The sequence below is a fragment of the Macaca fascicularis genome, chromosome 14 (genome assembly GCF_037993035.2).
Source record: "Macaca fascicularis isolate 582-1 chromosome 14, T2T-MFA8v1.1".
Classification (NCBI taxonomy): domain Eukaryota; kingdom Metazoa; phylum Chordata; class Mammalia; order Primates; family Cercopithecidae; genus Macaca; species Macaca fascicularis.
In genome coordinates this window covers 70930725-70950824 of record NC_088388.1, presented here as the reverse complement: position 1 = coordinate 70950824, position 20100 = coordinate 70930725, and the positions used below count along the sequence as shown (strand labels likewise).

Here is a 20100-nt window from a genome sequence, read left to right as displayed (position 1 = left end):
TGAAGAAGTCACACCAGCACTTACCAGCAGCAGACTTTTATGCATTGGTACTGGAAGGGGGAGGGCAGTGGGCGGGATAAGGGCATGATAAGGGCGTCTCCATAGGCGTGGCCAGATAAGTTTCGATCTCTTCAGATTGACATCACCTGGCACATGCTCGATTGATCTGCATCTTCCTGGGGTGGGCTGCATTTTCCCGCGCACGTGAAAGTTGGTGAGGAAGAACCCAGAAGCAACATGGATTGTGCCTTCTTGTTCACCTTCCTCCATCTTATCCTTTCTCCCTCACCCAAACAGTCCAACCTCTTATTGATTATAAGAATTTGGGGCACCGTTGTCTGTCTGGCTGCTTCCTGCTGTTAGGGGGCATAGTTAGGGTCTGAGGTTGGCAGTTGGGTGTAGGGATGCAGGAGCATTTGGTTGAAGGTGACTCGGGTGATCTCTTGGACCCTGGCTCGGAGAAATTTTATTAAAATGGGAGCAAAATACAAGGCAAGGCAGAGGATTAGTATGGGAATTAGGAAATAACAAAGGGCACCTTGCCAAGCTAGGTCTTCTATGAGAGTAAAAAGTTGGGAAACCTACTGGTTGGGGGATGGGTCGGGAAGGAGGGTGTCTATGGGGTTTATGAGGGAAAAGTCAGTTAAGTTAAGATGAAGAATGGTGAGGAAGTGGGAAAATTTGAGGAGGGTGTTGATCCTTGAGTAGAACCTGGTCACCTGGAGAAAGGGAAGGGGAATAGATGTTTTGAGTTAGGTTAACATGTCTCATCCCAAGAGGGGGTGGGACAAGAGGGCATGATGAGGAAAGAGTGGGCAAAGCATGCATAGTCCAGGCAGTAATTTAACATTGGGGTCTGGCGAGGGTTAGACGGTTTACCATCTACCCTAACTACTGAGATAGTGGATGGCTGGCCAGGACCTCCATAGGTTGACAAAACAGAATAGGTAGCCTCCGTATTGATGAGAAAAGAAATGGGCTTACCCGCTATCTGTAGAGTTACCCTAGGCTCGGCGAGGGTGACCAGGGTCTCCGAGTATGGGCACCGTTCAGTCGTCGTCCAGGTGTAGGAGCTGGAAGGAGCCTTCCAGCCTTTGAGGAGAGGCACCACGTTGAGGCGCAATGCCTGCCCTGCTGGCGGGGCAATCTGACTTCCAATGTCCTTCCTGTTGGCAGGTTGGGCATAGCGTGGTAGGCAGGTGAGGATTTGGACACTGTTTTGCCTAATGCCCAGTTGTGCCACACTTAAGGCATGGATGAGATGGAGTGGCCGGCTTGGCCTGGGGACACTGGTTTGCCTAGTGTCCTGGGTCTCCGCATTTATAGCAGGAGCCCTTGGGAGACTTGCCCTGTGTCTTCCCTGCTGGCAGAGTGGGCAACGCTGGTTGGAGGGCAGCCACTAGAGCTTGCACCTGAAGCACAGCCCTTCTTTTCTCCTTGTCTAGCTCTGCGGCCTCAGCTGCTTCTTCTCTGGAGTTAAAAACTTTAAAGGCCAATTTTCCTGTATGGGGGTCTGAGGCCCATCTTCAACCTTTTTTTGCTTTTTTCGAATATCTGAGGCTGACTGGGAAATAAAATAGGAGGCTAGGACAGCTGCCCCGGCTGGGGAAGTGGGCTAGCTGGGTAAATTGGGCCAGTGCCTCTGTAAGGCGATTTAGGAAGGAAGCCGGGTTCTCATCTGGGTGTTGGATAATTTCCTTTAATTTATCAAAATTGACCACTTTGTTAGAGGCTGCCTGCATACCGGCTAAGAGACATTGAATCATAATGTCCTTCCTACGGCGGCCAGGCTGCTGCGGTTGGTAATCTCAATCTGGTTCTATGGACGGGACAGCCATCTCTCCTAACAGGACGGTGGCGTCGGTTAAATGCCATTGATCTGCATGTTGCCTGGCGGCTGCGAGAATGCACTCTCTTTCCTCTGGGTTAAGAGTGGAAGTAAGAATGACATGTAAGTCATGCCAGGTAAGGTTATATGCTCTGGCCTAGGTATCGAAACTCTTTGGAATATTAGGTGGGGTTGGCTGAGAAGTCGCCAAGTCGTTCAATTTTGGAAAGGTCAGCCAGGGAAAAGGGGACGTGGACTCCAACCACGCCTTCGGCTCTGGCAACTTCTCGGCAGGGGGGCCAACAAACTAGCAGGGGAGGTTGGAACAGACTGACCAATAGGGTAGGTTAAGACAGGCTGACTGTTAGAGGGGGTTGGGGCAGGCTGACTGGTAGAGGGCTGACTAATGGGGGCCGCTACCACGGTCTTGGAGCGAGTGTGGGTGGAAATGGGAGAGGTAAGAGGAGTGGCTGAGGGAGGAGTGTCGGGCGGGGAGGTGGGAGCTCCATAGGGAGGGGTGAGAGGAGTGGCTGAAGGAGGAGCGTCGGGAGAGGCGGTAGGAAGTCCATAGGGAGGGGGGTTGGAAAGTCGGGAGGGAGGTCGCCTGCCGTCGGCCCCATCTGAAACGGAGGTGGAGTCCTCCTCAGTTGCTGAGGTGGGGGCCAAGGGCCGGGTTTAGGGGTTTAGGCTAACAAGACCTGGGCCATTTAACATTGGGCGCACAGGTCTGGGCAAGAGCGCAAGTCCTAAAAGCCTTGAACATAGGTAATTTCTGACCACTTTCCGAGCCTCTGGCAGAAATTAGGGAGATCTAATTAAAATGTTACGGTCTAAGGTGCCTTCAGGCAGCCATTGAGACTGGTTGTCTAATTTATATTGTGGCCACGCCACAGTGGAGAGTAAAATCAGTCGCTTTCGTTTAAGATCTTACTCTAATTGTAAAGTTTTGAGATTAGTTAGAAGACACCCTAAAGGGGTGTCTCTAGGTATTTTGGATTGGGGATTTCCTATTGCCTTTCTCTCGCCTATAGGCGAAAACCGAACTCTACCTGGCTACAAAGCGTCCTTTGGAGCCACTAGAGACCAGGAGGCTCCTGGAGCCGGAATGGAGATTACCTCCAGGCAGATGTCTCCGTCCTAGACGGGTCCCACACGGACTGGAATGGAGTTCCTTTGGGCAGACGTCTCTACCTTTGGGAACTCTCCTGTGGGTCACCTGGTGACCTAAAAACCTTGGGCCTGCGCAGGACTTCTGGCCAAGGAGTATGAGAGGGAGGCAAGAGATACTCACCTCTAGGAGACTTGGAGGTGTGGAAAGCGATGTCTAGGTCCTGGTCCGTCCGTGGCATGGAAGGAGGAGGCTCCTTGGACCTTAGGGGGCCCTGAGGAGGGGTCTCTTCCTGGGTTTTTGGCATGCCACAGTGGAGAGGAAAATTAGCCGCTTTCGTTTTAAATCTTGAGTTAAATGTAAGGCTTCTAAGTTTTGGAGAGGACACCATAAAGGGATGTTCGTAGGGATTTTCGATTGTGAGGATCCCATTGTTTAACCACCAGAAATGGAAACCGACCTCATGCAGTGGCAAAGCGTCCTTTGCCGCTGCTGGAGACCAGGGGCTCCTGGAGCCACTAACGGAGAATTGAGGAACTTCAACATGGACGTCTCCAAGTTGAAGACCTCACTGCGCCACAGGGTGGCTATGTCCTTGGGCATATGTACGACTCTAGGCCAAGGACACGGAAACAGATGGAGATGGTTAACAAAGGGGAGTACTCAGCAAAGAAGAAATTCTCAGAGCGGCACCAGTGGAAAGCTGGAACACTTGTTCGGTGTTCGTGGCTGGTTGGGTTGGGAGCCGGTTTGCTGTGGAGGAGGTTCGTTAGACCCTTAGGGGATGTTGAGGAAGGGTCTCCTCCTGGGTCGGGTTTTGGCACCAACTGTTTTAATTTAACTTAATGTAACTTAATTTAGGAGAGCTAAGTAATTAAACATGAGGCCAAAGTACGTAAGAAAGTGGCAGTCTTTTATTGCAAATATGCACACACTCTTGGGTGAGGTTCTCTGGTCCTCAGGTGTGGGGGGCCAGGGAAGTCGTGCCGGCGCTCTCGGGTGATGTTCTCCGGTCCACAAATGCGGGGGCTGAAGTCACACCGGCGCTTACTGGCAGCAGACTTTTATGCATTGGTACTGGAAGGGGGAGGGCAGTGGGCGGGATAAGGGCGTGATAGGGGCGTCTCCGTAGGCGTGGCCGGGTAAGTTTCGATCTCTTCGGATTGACATCACCTGGCGCATGCTCGATTGATCTGCATCTTCCTGGGGCAGGCTGCATTTTCCCGTGCACGGGAAAGTTGGTGAGGAAGAACCCGGAAGCAACATGGATTGTGCCTTCTTGTTCACCTTCCTCCATCTTGTCCTTTCTCCCTCACCCAAACAGAAGGTGCAGAAGAATGCTATGTAAAAAAAAAATTCTGTGTAAAAAAGGAGGAGTTAGAATATCTGTGTTTGCAGGAGAAAATGCTGAAAAGGTATGAAAAGAAACCAATAAGGTGATCACCTGGGGGAAGAGGACAGCATCAGGGATGCGAACTTTCACTGTAAGCCTTTGTTGTTTTGATTTTTGGACCAAAGTTATACCTTATTGAAATATGTATAGGTATGTGTGTATGCATACATAAATATACAAAGTAGGAAGTGAAAATACAAAGACACAGAATGATTTATCTGACTTAATAATAGTTATGTAAATTCCAGTAACACTAGAATGCACACAACAATGGTACATTTAAGTTAAGGATACTACACATGTGTTTGCCAAAGTATGAGTGTTCTCATCTCTGGGTATACATCTGGTCAGATTCTATGCATTTACACCACATATATCCCATTTCTGTGCACAAATGGTAGCATACTGTTCTATACTTTGCTTTTTCTGGGTAGTTTCAGTATACATTTATGCTTTTGACAAAAACCAAAACCCTCATGAACCAAAGCTGTCCACACTTGCTCTCTTGAGTATTGTTATATGTCCATTTTCAGGCTGCTGAAAAAGACATACCCGAGACTGAGCAATTTACAAAAGAAAGAGCTTCATTGGACTTACAATTCCACATGACTGGGGAGACCTCACAATCATGGCAGAAGGCAAGGAGGAGCAAGTCACATCTTATGTGGATGGCAGCAGGCAAAGAGAGAGCTCATGCAGAGAAACTCCTGTTTTAAAAACCATCAGATCCTGTAATCCCAGCACTTTGGGAGGCCGAGACGGGCGGATCACGAGGTCAGGAGATCGAGACCATCCTGGCTAACACGGTGAAACCCCGTCTCTACTAAAAAATACAAAAAAAAAAACTAGCCGGGCGAGGTGGCGGGCGCCTGTAGTCCCGGCTACTCGGGAGGCTGAGGCAGAAGAATGGCGGGAACCCGGGAGGCGGAGCTTGCAGTGAGCTGAGATCCGGCCACAGCACTCCAGCCTGGGTGACAGAGCGAGACTCCGTCTCAAAAAAAAAAAAAAAAAAAAAACCATCAGATCTTGCGAGATCCATTCACTCTCACAAGAACATGGGAAAGACCCACTCCCATGATTCAGTCATCTCCCACTGGGTCCCTCCCACAACATGAGTGAATTATGGGAGTTACAAGAAGAGATTTGGGTGGGGACACAGAGCTAAACCATATCATTCCACCCCTGTCCCCTCCCAAATCTCATATCTTCACATTTCAAAACCAATCATGCCTTCCCAACAGTCCCCCAAAGTCTCAACTCATTTCAGAATTAACTCAAAAGTCCACAGTCCAAAGTCTCAGCCGAGACAAGGCAAGACCCTTCTGCCTATGAGCCTGTAAAATCAAAAGCAAGTACCTGGGCGTACAGGCATTGGGTAAATACAACCACTCCAAATGGGAGAAATTAGTCAAAACAGAGGGGCTACAGGCCCCTGCAAGTCCAAAATCCAGCAGGGCAGTCAAATCTTAAAGCTCCAAAATGATCTCCTTTGACTCTATCTCTCATATCCAGGTCACACTAATGTAAGAGGTGGGTTCCCATGGTCTTGGGCAGCTCTGCCTCTGTGGCTTTTCAGGGGACAGCCTCCCTCCCGGTTGCTTTCACAGGCTGGCATTGAGAGTCTGCAGCTTTTCCAGGCAAACAGTGCAAGCTGTCAGTGGATCTACCATTCTGGGGGCTAGAGGACAATGGCCCTCTTCTCACAGCTACCCTAGGCAGCAACCCAGTAGGGACTCTGTGTGGAGGCTCCAATCCCACATTTCCCTTCGGCCCTGCCCTAGCAGAGGTTCTCCGTGAGCACCCCACCCCTGCAACAAACTTCTGCCTGGGCATCCAGGCATTTTCATACATCTTCTGAAATCTAGGTGGAGGTTCCAAAACCCTAATTCTTGACTTCTGTGCACTTGCAAGCTCAACACCACGTGGAAGCTGCCAAGGATTGGGGCTTCCACCCTCTGCAGCCATGGCCTAAGCTCTACATTGGCCCCTTTCATCCATGGCTGGAGCAACTGGGACACAAGGCACCAAGTCCCTAGGCTACACATAGCACAGGGTCCTGGGACTGGCCCATGAAACCATTTCTCCTTGACCTCTGGGCCTGTGATGGGAGGGGCTGCCAAGAAGACCTTTGACATGCCCTGGAGACATTTTCCCCATTGTGTTGTGGGTCAATGTTCCTCTTGTTACTTATGCACATTTCTGTAGCTGGCTTGAATTTCTCCTCAGAAAATGGGTTTTTCTTTCCTATTGCATTGTCAGGCTGCAAATTTTCTGAACCTTTATTCTCTGTTTCCCTTATCAAACTGAATGCCTTTAACCACACCCAAGTCACCTCTTGAATGCTTTGCTGCTTAGAAATTTCTTCTGCAAAAAAAAAAAAAAAAAGAAAGAAAGAAAGAAAATTCTTCTGTAGCCAGGCGTGGTGGTTCATGCCTGTAATTCCAACACTTTGGGAGGCTGAGTTGGGTGGATCATCTGAAGTCAGAAGTTTGAGACGAGCCTGGCCAACGTGGTGAAACCCTGTCTCTTCTAAAATACAAAAATTAGCCAGGCATGTTGGTGAGGAAAGAGAGAGACCCTCTCATATTGTTTTATATTCAGGACCTGTTTTAAGAAAAAAACAATGAAGTAAAACCAAAGACAGGCAGCCCGGTGCCAGGCCCAGAACCAGGCCCGGGTCTGCCTGGCCTAAACCCAGTAGTTAAAAATCAACTCATGACTTAGAAACCAATGTTCCTGACATTGTACAGAAGAACACTGTGAAACTCCCGGCCCTGTTCTGTTTCTCTCTGACCACCAGTGCATGCAACCCCTGTCACATACCCCCAGCTTGCTCAAATCAATCATGACCCTTTCATGTGAAATTTTTAGTGTTGTGAGCCCTTAAAAGGGACAGAAATGGTGCACTCCGGGAGCTCAGATTTTAAGGCAGTAGCTTGCTGATGCTCCCAGCTGATAAAGCCCTTCCTTCTACAACTTGGTGTCTGAGAGGTTTTGTCTGCGGCTCGTCCTGCTACATTTCTTGGTTCCTTGACCGGGAAGTGAGGTAACTGACAGACGGCTGAGGCAGCCCCTTAGGTGGCTTAGGCCTGCCCTGTGGAGCATCCCTGCAGGGGACTCTGGCCAGCCTGAGTGACGTGATCCAAAGAGCGCTCCCAGGTAGGCAATTGTCCCGGTAACACCACACCAGAGCAGCACGTAGCATGCCCCCGTGGAGGATTAACAGTGGCTGAACATCGGGAATGAACTGGCACTTGGAGTCCGGACATCTGAAACTTGATAAGACTAGTCTTTGGAATTTGCCCCACTCCATTCGAGTGGAAGCGTGGCCTGATCACCAGCAGTGTGCCTGTATCGGCACTTTTGTTCTGGTTTTGACTTGACTCGACTTGGTAAGACTAGTCTTTGGAAGTTGCCCCACTCCATTTGAGTGGAAGTGTTGCCTGATCACCCATGGTGTCCTTGTATCTGCACTTTTGTTCTGTTTTTGGCTTGGCTTGAATTGCTGGATACTTTGGTTTTGGTTTTGACTTGGCTTAAATTTCTTGATACTTGGATTTTGAATTTCGTGATACTCTGATTTTGGTTTGGTATAAACGATAACAGTGTGTGTGTGCCCTCTTTACCCGTTCTTTTTTTGTGGTGTGTGTGGTATGAGTGTGGTATTTTGTCTTGAGAAAACATGGGTCAGGCGCAAAATAAGCCCACCCCACTAGGAACTATGTTGAAAAATTTTAAGAAAGAAAAAAAAAAGGGGGGGAGGCAGAATTTATATAAAAAGAATGTTATATGGTAAATTCTTTTTTTTTTTTTTTTTTTTTTTTTTTGAGACGGAGTCTCGCTCTGCCGCCCAGGCTGGAGTGCAGTGGCCGGATCTCAGCTCACTGCAAGCTCCGCCTCCTGGGTTCACGCCATTCTCCTGCCTCAGCCTCCTGAGTAGCTGGGACTACAGGCGCCCGCCACCTCGCCCGGCTAGTTTTTTTTTTGTATTTTTTAGTAGAGACGGGGTTTCACTGTGTTAGCCAGGATGGTCTCAATCTCCTGACCTCGTGATCCGCCCGTCTCGGCCTCCCAAAGTGCTGGGATTACAGGCTTGAGCCACCGCGCCCGGCCTATATGGTAAATTCTTGTCCCAAAATAAATTAACTGTTTTTTTTTAGAAAAATGTTTGTAATGAGTCAGAAAGTTGAGACATGTCAAAAAAATTGTCTGCGATAGTCGTAAAAGAAAAAATATTATAAAAAAAGTTTATGCAAAACAATGTTATATAATTTAAAAGCAATAAGGCCTCCTGAGTACTCTTGTAAAAACAGTTTATGTGCAAGGTGTAAAAAAAAGTAAAATATACCTTTAGTAAAAAAATTATAAAGAGGCATAAGACTGTGGATTTTTACCTACATTAAAAAGTTAAAAAATTATTGTTTTGAAAGTTTAGGCAAGTTTTAAGATGTTAATTGTAAAGAAAATTCTGTGTGTAAATATATTAGCTAAAGTTAAAAAGGTATCATCCAGTTTTTCTGTGAACTGGACGTTAAAATAAAAATGCCTTGGGTTTTTCTTAAAATATCAACTTGCTCTTTAACAAAAATTATAAAAGGTTGAAAAGAGTCTATAAAATCTTACCTTATGGTCAAACTAAAAAGTTGGATAAATATGTCTATAAGGTTTTATTAAAATTAAGGTTAACGTTAATAACACACTAATATAAAGGTAAAATTTAACTTATCTGGTATAAAAATCATACAAAAAGCATTATTAAATATAAAATGGTATTTAGCTTTTTTTGGTCTGAAAACTAATAAAAATAGGTGCCAAAGAAAACATTCATTTTACTAGAAGATCATAGAAGTTAAAGACTTAAAACAAACTTTGGCAATTAAGACAGCATACCAAGATGCAAATGCCTGGTTGAAATGGATCAAATATTCCATCTGCACATTGAACAAAAGCAATTGTTATGCTTGTGCACATATCAGGCCAGAGGCCCTGATTGTCCCCCTTCCACTAAGGTGGTCCTCCAGTCAACCAGGCATGGGCTGCATGGTAGCTCTTTTCCAGGATTCTACAGTCTGGAGTATTAAATCATGCCAGGCTCTCTCTGCTATATCCCAAGGTCCCTGCAGGTCAGTCCCAAGAGCCATCCAGCTTCTGTCTCCCAACACTAAGTTCACTTCCTGTCTCTCAAAGCACGGAGGAGACTTAGCATTCCTTGGAGACCTGAAGGGATGCAGTGAGCTTAAGAATTTTCAAGAGCTTATCAATCAGTCAGCCCTTGTTCATCCCCAAGAGGATATGTGGTGGTATTGTGGTGGGCCTTTACTGGGCACTCTGCCAAATAACTAGAGTGGCACTTGTGCTTTAGTCCATTTGGCTATCCCTTTCGCCTTGGCATTTCACCAACCAGAGGAAGAAAAAAAAAAAAAAAAGATAAGACATTGTAAAACGAGAGAAGCCCCTTATGGGTCTTTCAACTCTCACATCTATTTAGATACAATTAGCGCCCTGCAAGGAATACCAGATCAATTTAAAGCTTGAAATCAAATAGTTACAGGATTTAAGTCAATATTTTGGTAGATGACAGTCAATAAAAATGTAGATTAAATAAACTAAATCTATTACAACCAACAGCAATGAGTTTCTCACGAGTTAAAAAGAAAAACTCATGTCGGCCCCAGCTCTGAGGCTACCTGACCTGTCAAAACTCTTTACACTCTATGTGTCAAAAAAAAAAGAAAAGAAAAAAAAAGAAAAATGGCAGGCCAGGCGCGGTGGCTCACGCCTGTAATCCCAGCACTTTGGGAGGCCGAGGCGGGCGGATCACAAGGTCAGGAGATCGAGACCACGGTGAAACCCCATCTCTACTAAAAATACAAAAAATTAGCCAGGCGCAGTAGCGGGCACCTGTAGTCCCAGCTACTCAGGAGGCTGAGGCAGGAGAATGGCGTGAACCTGGGAGACAGAGCTTGCAGTGAGCCAAGATCGCGCCACTGCACTCCAGCTTGGGCGACAGAGTGAGACTCCGTCTCAAAAAAAAAAAAAAAAAAGAAAAATGGCAGTTGGAGTTTTAACCCAGACTGTAGAGCCCTGGCCAAGGCCAGTGGCCTATCTCTCAAAACAACTAGATGAGATTTCCAAAGTCTGGCCCCCATGTCCAAGGGCTCTGGCAGCAACACCCTGTTAGCACAAGAAGCAGATAAGCTAACTCTTAGGCAAAACCTAAACATAAAGTCCCCCCATGCTGTGGTGATTTTAATAAATACCAAAGGACACCATTAGCTAATAAATGTTAGACTAACTAGATACCAAAGCTTGCTCTATAAAAATCCCCACATAACCATTGAAGTTTGCAACACCCTAAACCTGCCACCTTGCTGCTGGTATCAAAGAGCCCAGTTAAACATAACTATGTAAAAGTACTGGACTCAGTTTATTCTAGTAGGCCTAACCTCCGAGACCATCCTTAAACATCTGTAGACTGGGAGCTGTACGTGGATGGCAGCAGCTTCCTTAACCCCTGCAAAGTGACTCTGAAAAAGACGACAAGCCCCGTTCCAGTCACACCCAGAAGCTGACTGGTCCACGCACGGCCGAAGCATGAGGAAACTCATCACGGGACTCATTTTCCTTAAAATGTGGACCTGTACAGTAAGGACTTCAACTGACCTTCCTCAAACTGAGGGCTGTTCCCAGTATATACATCAAGTCACTGAGGTAGGACAAAAGATTGCTACAGTCCTATTATTTTATGGTTATTATAAGTGTACCAGGAATCTAAAAGAAACTTGTTTGTATAATGGCACCTAGTACAAAGTATGTAATCCAGGAAGTGACCAGCCTAATATGTGCTATGACCCCTCTGAACTTCCCATGATCACAGTTTTCAAAATAAAATTAAGTACTCGTCCTTTTCTAAGTGACACAAGTAAAGTAATAGCTAGAACAGAAAAAAGAGGGGTCCCCAAAAATGTAACCTTAAAATTTGATGTCTGTGCCACTATGAATAATAAGCAGCATGGGATGGGATGCGGTTCTCTAGATTTGGAAAAAAGTTACACAGCAGAAAATAAGGATATCTGTCAAGAATCATATTTATGTGAGATGTGTCAATACTGATCTTGTATCATTTGGGCTACTTAAAAATAAATAAATAAATAAATGAATAAATAAATTTTAAAAATCTTATTTGGCTCCAAAAAAAAAAAAAAGTCAGCCTCCTTCACGAGTGGGAGCTACAACCCTTTAGAATTGATAATGACAAACCCCTCGGACCCAAATTGGAATACAAAAAGTAGGTAACATTAGACATTGATGAAAAAGGACTAGATCCTAGCATAAGCATCCTAGTAAAAGGCGAGGTTCAAAGACACTCTCAAGAACCAATATTTCAGACTTTCTATGATGAACTAAATATGCCAGTACCTGAGATTCCAGGGAAAAACTAAAGATTTGTTTTTGCAATTAGCCGAACATGTAGCCCAGTCTAAAAGTCACTTCATGTTATGTTTGTGGAGGAACTGTAACAGGAGATCAATGGCCATGGGAAGCCCAATAATTAGATCCTACAGACCCAATTCCTAATAAATTCCTGGCCCAAAAGAACCACCCTGACAATTTTTGGGTTCTAAAAGTCTCAATTATTAGACAGTATTGCATAGCTAGAGAAGGAAAAGGATTCACTCATCCGGTGGGGTGGCTTAGTTGTCTTAGGCAAAAGCTGTGTAATAGTACTGCAAAAACAGTCCCACCCAGAATTCCACCAGGATGAGACTGCCCCCACTGGGTTATACTGGATATGTAGACATAGAGCATATGCTAAGCTGCCTGACCAGTAGACAGGTGGTTGTGTTATTGGCACTATTAAACCATCTTTCTTCTTACCGCCCATAAAAACAGGTGAACTTCTGGGCTTCCCTGTCTATGCTTCCCACAGAAAACGAAGCAAAGCCATAGGTAATTAAAAACATGATAAATGACCTCCTAAAAAATTATACAATACTATAGACCTGCCACTTAGACACAAGATGGCTCATGGGAATACTGGACCCCCATTTACAGGCTCAACTGAATCATACGGTTGCAAGCTGTTTTAAAAATTATCACTAATAAAACCAGTCAAGCTTTGACTATTCTGGCCCAGCAAGAAACTCAGGTAAGAAATGCTATCTATCAAAATAGACTGGCTCTCGACTACTTGCTAGCAGCTGAAAAAGACGTCTATAAGAAATTTAACCTTACTAATTACTGTCTACACATAAATAATCAAAGGCAAGTAGTTAACGACATAGTCATATGTGCCCATACAAGTGTAGCACAAATTCGACCCTGAAGCCATGTTTAAAAATTAGTTGCTAGCACTAGGAGGATTTAAAACTCTGATAATAAAAGTTATAATAGTAATAAGAACCTGCTTATTGCTCCCTTGTTTGCTACCTGTACTTCTTCAAATGATAAAAAAGCTTCATCACTACCGTAGTTCACCAAAATGCTTCAGCACAAGTGTACTATATGAATCACTATCAATCTATTGCACAAAAAGACATAAGTAGCAAAAATAAGAGTGAGAACTGCCACTAATAAAAAGTGAGAGTCTCAAAAGGGGGGAAATGAGGAAAGAGAGAGACCCTCTCATATTGTTTTATATTCAGGACCTGTTTTAAGAAAAAAACAATGAAGTAAAACCAAAGACAGGCAGCCTGGCACCAGGCCCAGGTCTGCCTGGCCTAAACCCAGTAGTTAAAAATCAACTCATGACTTAGAAACCGATGTTCCTGACATTGTATAGAAGAACACTGTGAAACTCCCGGCCCTGTTCTGTTTCTCTGTGACCACTAGTGCATGCAGCCCCTGTCTCGTACCCCCTGCTTGCTCAAATCAATCATGACCCTTTCATGTGAAATTTTTAGTGTTGTGAGCCCTTAAAAGGGACAGAAATTGTGCACTCCAGGAGCTCGGATTTTAAGGCAGTAGCTTGCTGATGCTCCCAGCTGAATAAAGCCCTTCCTTCTACAACTTGGTGTCTGAGAGGTTTTGACTTGTCCTGCTACAGTGGCACATGCCTGTAATCTCAACTACTTGGGAGGCTGAAACATGAGAAAAACTTGAACTCAGGAGCTGAAGGTTGCAGTGAGCCAAGGTCACACTACTACCCTCCAGCCCGGGTGACAGAGTGAGACTCTACCTCAAAATAATAAAGAGAAAAAAGAAAAAAGAAATTTCTTCCACCAGATACCCTAAATTATCTCTCTTGAGTTCAAAGTTCTGCAAATCTCTAGGGCAGGGACAAAATGCTGCCAGTCTCTTTGCTAAAACATAACAAGAGTTACCTTTGCTTCAGTTCCCAATGTCTCACACATGTCCATGTGAAGAGATCACCAACAGGCTTTGTGTGAGCAAAAAGGCTGTTTATTTCACCTGGTGCAGGCGGGCTGAGTCCAAAAAGAGAGTCAGCAAAGGGTGGTGGATTATCATTAGTTCTTATAGGTTTTGGGATAGGCAGTGGGGTTAGGAGCAATGTTTTGCAGGCAGGGGGTGGATCTCACAAAGTACATTCTCAAGGGTGGGGAGAATTACAAAGAACCTTCTTAAGGCTGGGGGAGATTACGAAGTACATTGATCATTTAGGGTGGGGCAGAAACAAATCACAATGGTGGAATGTCATCAGTTAAGACAATTTTCACTTCTTTTGTGGATCTTCAGTTGCTTCAGGCCATCTGGATGTATACATGCAGGTCACAGGGGATATGATGGCTTAGCATGGGCTCAGAGGCCTGACACCCAACAATTTCTTCATCTTCATCTGAGACCACCTCAGCCTGGACTTTATTGTTTGTATCGCTATCAGGCTTTTGGTCAAGGCTATTCAACAAGTCTTTTGGAAGTTCCAAACTTTCCCACATTTTCCTGTCTTCATCTGAGCCCTCCAAACTGTTCCAACCTCTGCCTGTTCCCCAGTTCCAAAGTCGCTCCCACGTTTTGGGGTGTCTTTTCAGCAATGCCCCACTACCAGTACAAATTTACTGTATTTGTCTTTTTTCACGCTGCTGATAAAGACATGCAAGACTGGGCAATTTACAAAAGAAAGAGGTTTATTGGATTTACAGTTCCACATGGCTGGGGAGACCTTACAATCATGGCAGAAGGCAAGGAGAAGCAAGTCACATCTTATGTGGATGGCAGCAGGCAAAGAGAGAACTATGCAGAGAAACTCCCGTTTTTAACACCGCCAGATCTCATGAGACCCATTCATTATCATGAGAACAGCACGGGAAAGACCCACCCCCATGATTCAATCATCTCCCACCAGGTCCCTTTCACAACATGTGGGAATTATGGGAGCTACAAGATGAGATCTGTGTGGGGACACAGAGCTAAATCCTATCACTGTACATCTAATAACATAACTTTAAAGTTATTTCTTTATGCCTTGCAGGGTCTAAACTTAAAACTCATTAGCTGATATAAAAAATGTTAGGGGGCCGGGCTTGGTGGCTCACGTCTATAATCCCAGTGCTTTGGGAGGCCAAGGCTGATGGATTGGTTGAGCCCAGGAGATCAAGACCAGCATGGGAAACATAGAGAGACCCCATCTTCACACAAAAATACAAAAATTAGCTGGGCATGGTGGTCTAAGCCTATAGTCCCAGCCATTTGGGAGGATGAGCTGGGAGGATTGCTTGAGCCCAGGAGGTTGAAACTGCAGTGAGCCGTGATGGCATCACTGCACTCCAGCCTGGGTGACAGAATGAGACCCTGTCTCAAAAAAAAAAAAAAGTTGGTTTGTAATAAGCTATAGGACTCTGACAGGTGCTCTCAAATACAGGTTTCTGATAACTTTGGAGATTGTGATATTGGAATAAAGGAAAATGTACAGGACTAATGAAGAGCTAAAATCTTCAGCAATATCAAGCATAACAAGAACTGAATGGACTGAGCTCAGAAAGCTGAAGCAACTTTTTTGACTTTTGCTTGGAATATTGCTGATCCTTGTTTTGTTTCTCAGAGTCAAAGAAACCTATTTTGAACTATTTAGGGCCTTTAATAATTGAGTAAGCTACACTCCTGTGAACAAAATTTGAAGCATATTTTTCTCTCTCTCTGCCTGACTTCTCCAGAATTTGGAAACTATCTGTCAGTATTCTTTTTTTTTTTTTTTTTTTTTTGAGACAGAGTCTCGCTCTGTTGCCAGGCTGGAGTATAGTGGCACAATCTCTGCTCAATGCAAGCCCTGCCTCCCGAATTCAAGCGATTCTCCTGCCTCAGCCTCCTGAGTAGCTGGGACTACAGGCGCTCACCACCATGCCCAGCTAACTTTTTGTATTTTAAGTAGAGATGGGTTTTCACCCTGTTGGCCAGGCTGATCTCGAACTCCTGACCTCAGGTGATCCGCCCACCTCAGCCTCCCAAAGTGCTAGGATTATAGGCGTGAGTTACCATGCCCAGCCAAGAATGTCACTTTCTAACAGGTCTAGGAGCTCCAAATTTATCATGGGACCTTAAGAGGAGAAGGTCATCCAATTTACAGGTATTTGAGGATACAAATCCATGGCTGGGCTCAGTTTTAAAATGTCTTATCTGAAATTCCTTGAGGAACAGAGTTCCATCAAAGCCAATCTAAAAGACTTATGTAGAAATAGTTATTCTTCCTGTACTTTATGCAAATAATCAGGCCAAGTATATGACTAAAGTCTATTTTGCAAACAATTAAATCCTATCATAATTTGCTTTTTTAACAAAAATGAGGACTGGAGAGTGAGAAATTATGTTTCAAAACACCATGCATTTGTCAATAAATTGTAAAGTCATTAGTGTTTAAGTTTTTGCCTATATTTTTAGGCCAACCCTGCTTGTTCCTGTGAGCCAACCAGCAATCTCCAGCTGCAGCTCAGAAAGAAGAAGGGGATGGGTAATATAAAAATCTGGATCAATATTCTAGTTCTGAGCAATTATCCTGCAAATCTTGCCAGGTGATGGGAATAAATAGGATGCCCATCAATCGGAGGTTTCCTTTTTTGGAAAGTAAGAGCTAACCAAAGCCAAGCACCATGCACCCAAATCCCAGCTTACATAACTATAGCCACCAATTATCTGTGTATGTCACAAGACATCTTTTTCTCTCCCTTGTTGAAGGAGGACTCAATTCTGCGGCTTCATCTTCCTTAGCATTTGGCTTATGATAAGGAGTCCATGCAGCCCTCCCTAGATATGTGTTTGTTCTAAATTCAATTCGAAGCTTCGGGTCAAAGGCCCAGGAAAGAAAACTGGATCTAAGGGATTCAGAGGCAGATAATAACAGAGGTTAAAAGGCAAAGTGCGGCTGGGCATGGTGGCTCATGCCTGTAATCCCAGCACTTTGGGAGGCCGAGGTAGGTGGATCACGAGGACAGGAGATCAGGACCATCCTGACAAACACAGTGAAACCCTATCTCTACTAAAAATACAAAAATTAGCCAGGCATGGTGGCACACACCTGTAATCCCAGCTACTTGGGAGGTTGAGGCAGGAGAGTCACTTGAACCGGGAGGCAGAGGTTGCAATGAGCCGAGATCGTGCCACTGCACTCCAGCCTGGGCGACACAGTAAGACTCCATCTCAAAAAAAAAAAAAAATACAAAAATCAGCTGGGCATAGTGGTGCTTGCCTGTAATCGCAGCTACTGAGGAGACTGAGGCAGGAGAATCACTTGAACCAGGGAGTTGGAGTTTGCAGTGAGCTGAGATCGCGCCACTGCACTCCAGCCTGGCAACAGAGCAAGACTCTGTCTCCAAAAAACCCCCAAAAAACAAAAAAGGCACAGTGCGTGCAGGTGAGCATGGCTAATTCCTGCTGATCAAGCCAAGCCTCCCATTTCATGGACGAAAGTCATGCTAGTATCTGCGGCATAAATGAGGTCTAGGGAACTCCAAGACTACTGACTGTAGTGGGGATAGAGACATAGGTAAGAATGGATAATTCCTATTCTCTCTCTCTCTTTTTTTTTTTGTTTTTCCCAAGACGGAGTCTTACTCTGTTGCCCAGACTGGAGTGCAGTGGTGTGATCTTGGTTCACTGCAACCTCCACCTCCCGGGTCCAAGTGATTCTCTTGCCTCAGCCTCCCGAGTAGCTGGGACTACAGGCCTGCGCCACTACACCCAGCTAATTTTTGTATTTTCGGTAAAGATGTGGTTTCACCATGTTGGCCAGGCTGGTCTCAAACCCCTGACCTTGTGATCTGCCCACCTCAGCCTCCCAATGTGCTGGAATTACAGGTGTGAGCCACTGCACCTGGCTGATAATTCCTATTCTCTAGGCACTCCCTGCTTCATGGGTGCAAGCCGCTGTGGCACCCATGGCAGCACCTGCCAAAGTCACCAGGACTCGGGGATGCAAGGACAGAAGAGGGAAAGAGGACGCTCTTCCTTCTCTCCCTCTTTCTAGCAGATACCCCTGCTAGAAAGAGATAGGAGTCAGGGATGCCTTCTCCCCTCTTTCTAGATGGGTAGCCATTCATCTTCACTGTGTACCCCTTTTGAATGCATCCTGAACCCCTGGGACTCCTTTAAAAAGCACCTTTTTTTCCCCTTTCTTCTCCACTGTCCTCTCTTCACTAATAGGTAATTGTGTCTCCGTACTATAGGACACTCCCCTCAGATGCATCCTTCTAACTGGAAGGAGTTAATTTCCCAAACCTTCAGCTGGTTGGCTTAGGATTAGGCTCAGGCAAGGGAACCCAAAAGCCTGACATGCTGGCAAAAGCATAAAGTTTTTTTTTTTTTTTACCAGTCGGGCTTTTGGCTTCCCTCTCCCTGTGCAAACTGGTAAAAGGCCTTGGGATTTTAAGCTGTCCTTACCCTCCCTTGTTTCGTTTTAATACGTGTTTTCTAATAACCTGGTTTTTCTCTTCTTGCTTTCAGGCCATCAAACTCCAAATGGTCATGCAACCGGAGCCTCAGACGATGGCCCCTTCGGCCAGGAACCCTTAGATAGGCTTCTGAGGGAGCTCCGACTGCCATTTCCCAGAACACCGGCCCTTCTCAGCAGGAGGCAATTTAGATCAGTCTTCATTCTTACCCTTATCCTTTTTCTAACAGCAGTTAGATGTACTTCTTGAGAGCCGGGAATGAGACAGCCAAGTGTAAAGGTGTCCCCATAGAACCTCTGACAAACTCACACGCTGGGAGGAATGTGCACTGGGGTGGAGCCTCAGGAAGTTCCTGCAGAGGATCCTGGCCCCTCCCCTTCCAGGGTGGAATCTGGGATTCAATCTGCGAGGTGGGAAGTGTGTACTAGCAGGACTCTCACTCTGCTGAGGGTCCCTATTTCCCCCCCTTTTTTTTTTGCCCAATAAATTCCATTTTTCTCACCCTTCGAAGTGTCTACGAGCCTAATGTTTCATGGCCGGGTGACAAGGACCCCGTCTTTAGCTGAACCCAGGAGAAACTCCTACAACATTACTATCCAGCAATTTCTCTCTCTTTTTTTTTTTTTTTTTTGAGACAGGGTCTCACTCTGTCAACCCAGGCTGGACTGCAGTGGTACAGTCATAGCCCACTGCAGCCTCTACCTCCTGAGCTGAAGAGATCCTCCTGTCTCAGCCTCCTGCATAGCTGGGACTACAGGCACGGACCACCACACCTGACTAATTTTTTGTATTTTTTTTTGTAGAGACGGGCTTTCACCATGTTGCCCAGACTGTTCTAGAATCCTGGGCTCAAGTGATCCACCTGCCGTAGCCTCCCAAAGTGCTGAAATTACAGGTATAAGCCACCATGCTTGGCTTCCAACCAATATTTTAAAGTTCATGATGGGAATGGAGTTTGTCTCAGATAATAGATTTTTATGGAGCCACATGCCAAATTCCTTAGAATACTTTCCCTCACGAACACACCCCACAGAAACTCAGAATCATACCCTCAATTTTCATCCCCCCTCATGCCCATTTACAATTAATCCCTGTTCTCACTTCTAGCCCCAGGCAGCTACTACCCTACTTTCTGCCTTTATAAATTTGTCTTTCCTGCACATTTCATGTAAGTGAAATCAACCACATGAAGCCTCTTAGGTCTGGCTTCTTTCACTTAGCATAATGTTTTTGAGGCTCATCCACGACATAGCAAGTGTCATCATGATTCATTGCTGCACAGTCTTCTACTGTATGGATTCACCACATTTTGTCTATTCATTCACCAGTTGCTAAAAATTTAGGTTATTGCCAGCTTGGGGCTATTATGTATAGTGATACATAATATGATACATCATACTTACATGCATAAATGATGCATCATATTTACATACATAAATATGAATATTACAAATATTCATATTTAAGTTTTGTTATGCTTGTTTTCATTTCTCCTGAGCAGACACCTGGGAGTGGAATTTTGGGTTGTATGGCAGTTTTACATTTAACTTTTAGAGAAACTGACACACTGTTTTCCAAAGGGCTGTGCCATTTTACGTCCCCACCAGCACCGTGTGAGGGTTCCCATTTCTCCACATCCTTGCCGACACTTGTTATTGCCTGTCTTATTATTATTGCCATTCTAGTAGGTATAAAATGGTATATCACTGTGGTTTTAGTTTCCATTTTTCTAATGATTAATAATGTTGAGCATCTTTTCGTGTAACTATTCATAATTTGTGTATCGTCTTTAATGAAATATTTGTTCATTTCTTTTGCCCATTATTTGATTGGGTTGTCTGCCTTCTTATTACTGAGTTGTAAGTGTTCTTTGTATTTTATGGATAGGGATCCTTTATCAGATATGTTTTGCAAATATTTCCCTCCAGTCTGT

The 20100-nt window shown here is 45.1% G+C and overlaps 1 long non-coding RNA gene across 1 annotated transcript; it reads left to right on the top strand.

The window, feature by feature from the left end:
- The first annotated feature begins 7240 nt into the window (after positions 1-7240).
- On the top strand, positions 7241-20094 carry LOC141408486 (uncharacterized). The gene is made up of 2 exons (XR_012423467.1): positions 7241-7721; positions 18220-20094. It is a non-coding gene; the product is annotated as an uncharacterized lncRNA (long non-coding RNA).
- Positions 20095-20100: the final 6 nt, after the last annotated feature.